Raw genomic sequence first — 10,839 nt, 5'->3', positions numbered from 1 at the left:
GGATGAAGCTGAACTTCCTTCCTAGTTTGCAAATTTAGTCACATCAGATTTGAAAGAAGAATTTCGGAAGCGATTTGCTGATTTGGATTCCAGTGCTCAGGAAATTAGATTGTTTCAAAATCCGTTTGACTGTGATGCTGCTGACGTCTCAAGTCAAATTCAAATGGAAATTATTGAACTTGAGGAAAATTATCATATTAAAGACAAATACAAGGAAGGAAATTTGATCGAATTTTATAAATTTCTGAACTCTGAGCAATTTCCAAATTTAAAGAAATTTGCTTGTAAATTTATCTCCATTTTTGGGATGACATATCTGTGTGAACAAACTTTTTCCCAGATGAAGTACATCAAGTCGAAATACAGGGCAAATTTATCCGATGAACATTTAAAGTCGCTACTTGTGATTAGCGTTTCAAAATTTGAACCTCAATTTAATCAGATTTTAAGAATGCATAAAGAGTTCCATCATTCACATTAATTGTGTTATTATAATTTGTGATGAAATATGAGCACTTGCTGCTACTCTCTGTTGTCATTAATATACGATAATTTATTCTCACGTACTTTGTATTTAGTTTATGAAATTCTGTGCTTTCAATAAAACTCATATACCTAGAGTTATTAATTTCTCATTTTATCCGGCCCGTTGAGAGTGCTGAATTGCCTAATATGGCCCGCGGTTCGAAAAGTTTGGAGATCCCTTGTCTAGAAACTGTGGTTGTCTCGACGTCTCACAACCATATGGGCTCCTCGGTATGTTACAGGGGACAGCTTCAGTTTTCCTGCAAAATGGGCAAATGCGTGGAAGGGCGGCCAGTGCCTGCTTACTATACGCGGCAGATGTGAACACAGCCCCCAGAGTCTTGTGGAGGACTCTCAAGGAGCACTCAGCCGCGAATTATATAACATCAGATATTAGTTCGCTCCAGAGAAAGTCATAGCCTCTTTACTTAGCAAGAGTGTCGAAACGTCCTCGATGAATTAAGCACTTAATGGACTGAAAGCATTTCAAAACCTAAAACAATTCCCATTTAACACAAAAATTATAATCCCCGATTTCTGAGTCATGTAAAATTGTCTCAACTAACAAAGGGCACTTTACTTAGAAATGAGAACGAACATGATCCATTTAGTATTGCGAAGAGTACCGCATTGTGGTCTGTGACATCGTGTAATCTGGTAGATATTTACCAACGTTACTTGTAACCAGCTGTCCCATTCTTCTAACTAAAATAAAAAAGTATTTTGTCTTGAACATGGCGGCAGCCGATTATTCCGAAACGTCAGTAAATATCCATCAAACTACACGGCATCATATTCAAAACCACAGTAATCTTCACAGTAAGTGCTGTGATAATTTCAAATCTCATATTAAAGAAAAAAGGTATAGTTTTCCCTGTGCGTAACTGATTAAGCACTGCGCCATGAAGGTGTATGTGGGAGTAGATGTACAGGTCCAAGTATTCTCGAACTTGGCAATAGTTGGTGGTGAGTGGTCAGCTTCACGCCCAGGTCGCGTTACCTCCAGATTAGATAGGAGGCTGGGTGGGTCCCGGAATCAGTCTGGATGACGTGGAGAATAATCTGGCTCCTACCGGGACTCGAACTTCCGACACCTCGGCCGTCCGGCCCGTAGCCAGTCGCTGTACCAAACGTTCCCCATCTCAGCCCCCATCAGGCTCTGTGTGTCTGTGTGTGTATCCCTCTTTTCATCGCTAGGCAAAAGCTCGCTAAACCGCGGCAACGAATACACAAGCGACAACAGAAATGTTGGTCGCGTAGTTTTCTATGCGGTCCGTGTCGTATAAAAAAAGTAGTGATTAGTGAAGGTACAAGAAAAGTAAATTTGTCCAATTAAGCAATACGCCATGTAGACGTATAGGGGAGTAGATGTACAGCTCCACGATTCTTGACCTCTACACTTGATGGGGGTGTGCGGTCAGCTTCACGCCCTTGCCGCTTTACCCCAGGTAGCTATTAGATAGGTTGGATGGGCCCCAGAGCCGGCCTGGATGCTGTGGAGAGGAGAAAATTCTTACACTGCCGGGAATGAAACCCGGGCCGTCCATCGGCTATACGGGCTGAGCTATCCAGACTCAGTAAACAAACTTGTCTTTCTCGTCGTCAAACCGCCTAGGACGACTGTGAGTTCTTCCACAGGGAGCTATACCTCCAGTACCTACACGACTTCATTTTGTGATGATTATGTAGGAGCACAGAAGGGCTTTACGCCAAGTGTGCTCCAGAGAGGAGCGTGTCGCCGGTTATTTGCCTTATTACTGTACAAGTATCATAACTAAAATTGCTGTAACGACGCGAAATTCGCTCGGAACAGCAGGGTACAGTTACAGTAGCACACACTGATGGGCAACGCAAGTGACACTGTTGGTCCCACCCTAAGTAAAGTTACCTGGCGCTCGTAATGAAGGGTGTGGACAGCTTTGTTCCGAGACAAGTGATGCAACGGTCCACGGGTCCTAAACTTACTTCCGAACTACACTCTGCTCCGCAAAACTCGACTACAATCAAGTGTCATTCAACGTGAAGATTCCAGTCTTCTGACACGTGAGGCTGTGTACTTCCGTACATAGGCACCGACGTTTCAGGCCAGACTCTGCTCTTCTGCCCTCAAGGGAGAGGCAAGTAGGAAGGGGTATATTCCTCTGAGAAGTTGGTATCAATCTACGAAAGTATATGTTGTCACACCCAGAATACCAGAATCATATCACCCACCATGAGAACGTGAGTTGTCAGACCCGTTGCTAGGCAACGACCGCGAAATAAGCATCTGAACAACTGCTGTTCCAAGGTAATGGTCCCAACAAACATGAACGCAACAACAGAACTGTTGGAAGCGACTTTTTCCGTGCGGTCCGTGACGATGCTATATGAATGTTCATTACCAAGTTCAAAAAGCTCTCAAGTGGTTCCTATTATGAGTCAGATGGATCTGTTCTACAGCTTCCAATCCTATCTGTATCTTCAAGATTCATTTTAATGTTATCCTCTCATATGAGACTATGTCTTCAAAGTTGTGTGCTTTCCCACCGAAACTTTATACTCATTTCTATTCTTCAGTATTCGTGCTACATGTCCCGCCCACGTCATCCTCATTCATTTGATGACCCTAGTTTTAATATGCACGGGCCCATTACTTCTTCCTGCCTCATCGGGGGCTTACAAAACAATAACCAGCATAAGGATCACGTGACCATACACTGTCAGCATCGGGCTTATATAGGATCGAGTAGCAGGATTAGTGACAACCGAACTGGATAGGATTTGTAGGATTTTCGGTTCTCACAGCGGTGGCTATGAAGAGTAATATGTCCTCTGGATATAACGCCGTGTAGCCTACTGAAACCCAACTGATATTTCGAAGGAACATTTCGCCTCCATCTTGAGGGCCGAAGAATAACGCGAGCGAGGAAGCAGGTGGCAAGGCAGAGCAGAATGCTGGTGATACTAGAATATTTTCCCGGAGGGACTGAGGAAATTCATGACATCCTTTTACGTTAGGTTAGACGCAGGGGCGTAGGGTACATGGATGTGGTGGAAGCATTGCTTCCCTATAGAAAAGCAACCAAGAACATTTCTGGCAATTTTTCAATTTCATACTTCAAAATATTAATTAATCTGAGAACATATATTACATATAATGAGAATATTGCAAGTTTTAATGTGTTACATAAACAATTTATCAGGATAGATCAGTTATTTTCTTCCAAAATGCAGGGAAATTTAAACTGCAACACGCGCGGAAGCAGCAGGTCTTTCGCTTCCACCCTCCCCTGGGTTAACTGGCTGACTCAATGTCAATGTTGTCTGTAATTGAGCTATGCGTTATGGTATGCTACCAGCTTCGTGCTTCCAGCAATGTTGCCAGATGTAAGGCACAGTTTGCAGTAGAATAATCTGTGACCTTGCAGTTAAGCGTGCTTACTAGAAATTCGCAGAACCAGGATAGGTTGTCATCACTGGCTTTGATGAACATTGAAAAGTCCTTCCTAAACAAACTGCAGTCCAAACCCAGCTTTCTAGATGAGGTTATTGATCTGTTTGCCAAGAAAAACAGAAGAATCGAGCTGAATTATAAACAATAAAGTAAGCATTAATTATATTCCAGGTTCACAGCCCTGTCATTTGATGGCTATAAAATTGTGTTGATAATTATGTGTTATTTTAATATATTAGCTTAAATATAGAATACATATTAAACTATTAGCTGTTTTCTTTTAAATAGAAGATAGAAACTATAGGGTATGTAGAAAAAAATTATATACACGTATATAAAGTTGCTTCCCTGCTTTCGGTAGTCATGCTACGCCACTGGTTAGACGATATTCTGGTCAAGATTCGAACCGAACACCTAAATAAGAATATAGAGCGACACTGTTGCGCTAACCAACTCGGTACGTAGTTGTTGTGGGGGAGAGACAGCTGAGACAAAAAAAAAAGGCGGGAGGATAACATTAAGATGGATTTCAAATCCATCGGTTCTTAGGATGGGAGGTTCGTGAAAATGTGTGCCCTCCTAGTAAGGGGCATGAAACCTCCGGACACTACACACTACTAACAGCTGTGGATCTATACATCCACTCATGGAGCAGTTCTTAATTACTTTAGCACAGGGACAAAGTAAAAGTCAAATAGGGTTGTGAGATGTTGAGGCTCCCACATTTTCTAGGCAATCGGTTCAGACATGGCGGTGAGGTTGTCAGCCTTACGCGCCGGCCGCCGTTTACCCCCACAAAGATTCCTGGTACCCATTTCTGTTAGAGGTTGAGTCTACCACAGGGCCAAAGTGAGGCTGGAAGGAATAGATCAGTTGAAAAAATCCACATCCTCGGGATTCGATCCCGCGACCTTCCGGCCTAACCAACAACGCTACCGCGTGCCCCCTAGTACAGGGACAACTTCATGCTACTAACAGAGATAGCCAAGAAAGTATAGCGATCAGGCTACGGGCTGGAAGTCCGAGAAGTGGGTTCGATTCCTGGCACGGTTGCGAGATTTTCTTTTCTCCAAAGCGTCTAGACTAGCTCTGGGCTCCATCCAGTCTCCAACAAACGGGTGCCGCAGGCTCTTTCTTCGGGGGTAACGCGGCCGGGAGGCGAGGCTGACCACTCAGTTCCAACTAACACCGAGGTCAAGAATACGTGGATCTGTACATCCACTCTCCCATACGTCTCCATGGCGTAGTGCTGAAGTAGTTAAAATTGTTCTTTTGAACAACTGATATTAGCACTAAATTTTGGTAGGAAAACGCAAAGGAAAGAAACCACTCCGATGAGCCAGGCGTAAATGTGAAATAAATTTAAAATGATTCCAAAGATGTAGGATGGGGTTGTATGAACTAGATAGGGTCCAGCGGGGGGCTCTTGTGAATAGAACAGCGTAATGAACCTTCGGGTTATAAAAGGTCTTCACAATATCTTGAAGAGCTGAGTCACTACTAGCTTCTCATGGACTTAGTTCCATGGATATAGTTATTGAATTAGTTACAACAGAAATATAAGAATGATATACAATGGAGCGACCCCGGAATTCTTGCAAGGCAACCTGATAGAACACTCCCGAGCTGAACCCTTCTAGCGAAGCCACCAGTCGCTCACCTATTCAATAATTTCCAAACATTTTTGAAACCCGAAGGTTCATTACCGTGTACACAACAGTCCCCCACTGTTCCCTATCCTACGCTAGATTAATCAAAGCCACATCATCCCGTCCTATTTCCCTAAGACACATTATAATGTTATCCATTCATCTACGTCTTGGTCTTCCTAATGGACCCTTTTCTTCTGGCTTTCCAACCAAAATCCTATACGCATTCCTCTTCTCCAACATTTGTGCTACATGCCATGACAATCTCATCCTCCTTGACTCGATCATTCTAATTAATTATACTTGAAGAAGAGTACATGTTATGGAGCTCCTCATTATGCAGTTTTCTCCAACCTCCCGTCAGTTCATTCCTTTTTTTTTCTTTCTTGGCACTACAGCCCCAGTGGGCCTAGGCCTACCTCCATGAACTTCTCCGTTCACTTCGGTTTTTCTAGATCTTACACATTCGGTAGGACTCCTTGGGCGGGTGATCAGCTCGTCTCAACGCCTCTACCTGTACACAAACACAGAAAAACGCACACACAAACTAAACATCCGTGCCCTGAGTGGGATTCGAACCCATGATCCCGGTTTTCAAGCGAGCGAAGACAGTGCATGCCTTAGACCGCTCGGCTACCCTGACCGGCCAGTTCATCCCTCTTCGATACAAATATTGTCCTCAACACCCTGTTCTCAAACACTCCCAAGATGCCCCAGGAATGTACCATATCATTACAGAAGTTTAACCTAGTCAGGGAAAGGCCAGTATTTGAATATTAAAACATGACGTTAATGTTTTTGACAAAGATGATACTTTGAAAAGTAGTATTTCTGGTAACAATGTCCTCGTCGCTACCCAGTGACCATGACACTGAAAACAGTACTGTCTCAACCCGAGCGGTGAGCACCTACCTTCCTAGTTACTCTCAGCCAATCCGGTAACGTGACAGAAGCATCTTAGCCAATCGGGAACCGTTTGTTCCGATCCAGGGTAGACCACTTATAAAACTAAGAAAAGTTGACCCGAGGAAGTCAGAGTTGTGGTGTCGGTCCTGGCAGTAGGATCCGTGGCTAGGAGCAGTACGTGTCACACTGGTCGAGGAAAAAGACAGTAGAATTTGGCGTGTGTGGTTTTGTAGGTGATTTACCCCCCGGACCGGACTAAGACATCCCTGCGTGGTGGAGAGATTGGAGAGTTGAAACTGTTTGGATTTGAGATATTTTACAAAGGTACGTATCAGACATCGGCCTATTGGTCTTAATCGATAAATAAGTTTAAGGATATATAATATATGACAAACAAAAATTAAAATAGAAGGGATTATATCAAATATTAAAGAATAATTAAAATTATTTTCAATGTATTCTTATATTTTTATATGATTTTAAAAGTGTTTAAACATATTTCTACACAAATTTTATTGACTACTCCGCTTGCAAAAGAGACCAATGATATTCACAACCTCATTTCATCAGTGTTTGCAAGAATCTTTTATCTTTCTTCTGATGCAAGGAACGGCTTATTCAGCAATCGGCAGATATACGAATTCGCGAAGTAAATTACGAAACAACAGGCATAAAATACCAGATAGCACATCATCGTATGAAACAAAGTCCTTTTGGGATAATCACAATACGTGTAACACAGCCCACCCGGAAACCCCCTCGCTAATCCGAAGTAATTTGGTGGAGGTGTCGTACTAATTAGCGAAGCAAAAGGACGCCCTAAAAGACAAACACCTTAGAATATAAATAAATGGAGGATTTAATGATACAAGCAGTACTGATAAAAATAAATAACAAAAAACATCACTGTATAGCCTTTATTTAAAAGCTATAAAAAGACAATAGATTCATTCATCGATAGAAGACTCAGAAGTTGTACTTGTTGTTGAAGGTAATAATTTTAGGGTTTGAAGGAACTGTCAAATTTTGTCTGAAGAGGAAAGTGATTCGTCTGCCTTCCTAAATCCAACGTGTCTTTTAAAGTATGTACTCAACTGTGAACAGAATTTTTCATTTTTAATATTTCGATCTGGAATAACTGTAACCGGATACGCGAGGGTTTACTGAGTGCTTTAAGCGTGAGATTTATCATTGACATTAAGCAGTTTCGCGTGACCATAGCAACGAATCGTTCAGCATCAACAAGATTCATGAACGTAACTTATTTACAACGTCATGAACAAGCGAACCGTCTTCTGTTTCGGTATATCGCATCTACGTTTATCCTCTGAGTAATATTCTTTTGTGGATTTGTGAACTGTATAGCATATTATATTGTCACGTGTAAAGGGGTACGCGTGACGAAATGACGGGTTCTAGTTCAGATGATTGGATTTATTAACAGCTTGGTTATACACACTCTTTTTAATTACACTCAGACACAGCGCTATCGCTGATTTACATAACCGCATACTCCACTGTTGCACGCACCGTCACACACATAAAGTCTTCTGAATCACACTTGACATCCTCACAGGCAAACTTCTGTATTCCTGGTCACGCAACAGTGGTAGCTATCACGTGTTTACTGAGCGATTGCCCAGCAACGGGCTATATGGAAACCAGTTACGTGATAGCTACCACTGTTGCGTGACGTCACAGCCTAGCGTGGAGGGGTGTTTACCGAGCGTCGCGTAGCGATGGGCTGGGTGGGGATATGTAACCCCCTACTTCCTGTTGCGCAATCTAAGTGTTCAGAGTTGTCGCCTAGCAACGCGCCGGTAGAATCCGCAACTCTCCCGTTGCGCGCGTGCCCCGAGGCCTCTGTGGCTCAAGATATCCTACATAGAGCAAATACGCCACAATATAAAGTAGGCGGTTAACGATTGGCCGTTAGTGCGTGTTATTCGTGGGAGATGGAATTAAACACCGGCCTCGTTGCCTCGTTTGATAACATGTAGAACTGGGAAAGAATATGCGAGAAAGCGGAGGAAGTTAATAGTACTACAGCTTATTATAACAGATGATGAAATTTCCCGTTTCAAATCTCAACTATTGCTAATATAAAATTATTTAAATTCGCTTAGTGCGGGGTGGAGTCCACTCGACACGGCGGCTACGGCGGCCACTGATTGACCTATTGTACCTGCCCCGGGTGGTTATGATGAAGGAGAATTTGGTAGAATGCAGATTGGCAGGGGAAAACGAAGTACTCGGAGAAAACCCGCTCCAGCGCCACTTTGTCCACCACAAATACCACTTGACCAGACCCGGGATCGAACCCGGGCCGCCGCTGTTTAAATAATATAAAATTACTTATAATTCAACATGAGTTTAGTATCAAGAACATTAAGTGAAGATACTACTGAAACTGGGATAAATTTGTCTACACTGTAACTGTGTTATATTGGCGTAACACGAAATTCAAAACTCTGAAGCCAGAAGAAGAGAGATAAATCGGTGGAACACACTTGGTGACGTCAATTTGAAGCATAGGCATTTTGCAGGACCTGAGCTGTGCTCACTAGGCTGGGTATTAAATTATTTTGTTGATTCAGGAGAGATAGGTCGCTCTGTGAACTACGGAATACAAGGAAGGATTTTTAGTTTTATGTTAACTGAGGTCTCAGTAGTCTGAAGTTCATCAAAGTAACATTTCAAAACTCAATTCCCATATCGCAGAAATGAGAAATGCAATATGTCTCCATTACAATGATCAGCTGGTTAACCACATGCTCTTAAACAACAGAATTCCGCATTCTGCCCACATAGTTTGTTCCGTATGGATCTCACAATAAACAGCGGCTGTTTCCCTAAACAGCATTAACCGGTTGGGCTTTGTAACGGAGACGTAATGTTTCCTGTGAGATACGGACTGGATCTGTGTGTTCCTTATGGTACTCACAATAAACGAGTCTTTCCCTAAACAGCATTAACCGGTTGGGCTTTGTAACGGAGACGTAATGTTTCCTGTGAGATACGGACTGGATCTGTGTGTTCCTTATGGTACTCACAATAAACGAGTCTTTCCCTAAACAGCATTAACCGGTTGGGCTTTGTACCGGAGACGTAATGTGTTTCCTGTGAGGTAAGAACTGTATCTGTGTGTTCCGTATGGTTCTCAGAATAAACAGCGACTGTTTCCCTAAACAGCATTAACCGCTTGGGCTTTGTAACGGAGATATAATGAGTGTTTCCTGTGAGGTACGGACTGGATCATTATATAGTATTTTTGCTCCGTATGGTACTCACAATGAGTAGTGACTGTTTCTCTCTCAACAGCTTTAACCGGTTGTTTTTTTAGTTCAGGCATAATGTGTTTCCTGTGAGGTACGAACTGAACTCTTATTATTAGATGATATTGCTGCTTAAAATAGTTTAGGTAGTTAATTCGTTAAAGCGTATGTACCCATATAGGTAAGAGCTATTATAGGTATTCTGACTGAAGGTCTTGAGTTCGTTGCCCCCATGCAGTAGCTACTATCTGACAGACGTAGACGAGATTAACCGAGCACTTTAAATTACAGTAATCTCTCTGTACCAGACAATTTGAAGTTGAGCAGCATATGTCCGAAGCAATGACGCTGACAGTATGGTCAGGTCAAGAGTTCATCAACCAGATTCTGAGCCTCAGGCTAACCCTTCGCAGCGAGAAGTTCATCGGAACAAAATCGTAAAAATTCAATTCCTGTCTCATAAAGGCTGCATATCCGTTATAAAGGCCAGCCGGTAAAAGTTGTTTCAGAGAAGTTATCGCTTAATATGATACAAAGAGAACACATGAACGCCAATAAATCTGTAGAACGATGCCGCAAGACACTATCAGATTGGCTGATACGGTTCTACTTCTACATATGACAAGAGAAAAGCCCTTTACTTCTACACACCATTTACTCTTCCATCAGCTTAGCTTTAAATAAAGTAAAGCAGAAGTAAAGATATTCCTGTAACTCGCCGTGGAGGCCCAAGGGGTTGTGGGACGTCGAGGCTCCCACATTCTTCTAGACAATCGGCTCAAAGATGGCGATGAGGTCATCAGTCTTACGCCTTTACCTCCCAGGAAGATTCCGCGTACTCATTTCTGTTAGGGGCTCAGTTGACCCTAGGGCCATAGTGATGATGAAAGGATTAGGGCAACTGAAACATCCAATGACCTCATCGGGAATCGAACCTGCAAGCTTCCGGCTTGTAACATAGTGCCTCAACCAACTATGCTACCGCGTGCCACCACATTAGCTATAAATTCTAATGATTTCTTATGATCAGATGTATATTAAGTGACTCGTG

General features: G+C 42.6%; 1 protein-coding gene across 3 annotated transcripts in view; it reads left to right on the top strand.

The window, feature by feature from the left end:
- The window catches only part of LOC111871709, a 95,028-nt gene that overhangs the window by 3,071 nt on the left and 81,118 nt on the right, over positions 1–10,839 (top strand). The window contains exon 1 of one of the 3 annotated variants that reach the window (XM_023864983.2): positions 6,658–6,837. The exons of the other annotated variants lie outside the window; for them this stretch is intronic. The gene's annotated coding sequence lies outside the window, so the exon portion shown is untranslated. Of the gene's footprint in view, positions 1–6,657; positions 6,838–10,839 lie in introns of those variants that run through there. 3 annotated transcript variants of the gene reach the window in all.

The sequence above is a fragment of the Cryptotermes secundus genome, unplaced genomic scaffold (assembly GCF_002891405.2).
Source record: "Cryptotermes secundus unplaced genomic scaffold, Csec_1.0 scaffold349, whole genome shotgun sequence".
Classification (NCBI taxonomy): Eukaryota; Metazoa; Arthropoda; class Insecta; order Blattodea; family Kalotermitidae; genus Cryptotermes; species Cryptotermes secundus.
Note: the sequence above shows the minus strand (reverse complement) of the source record. Positions and strands in the feature narration are given on the sequence as shown.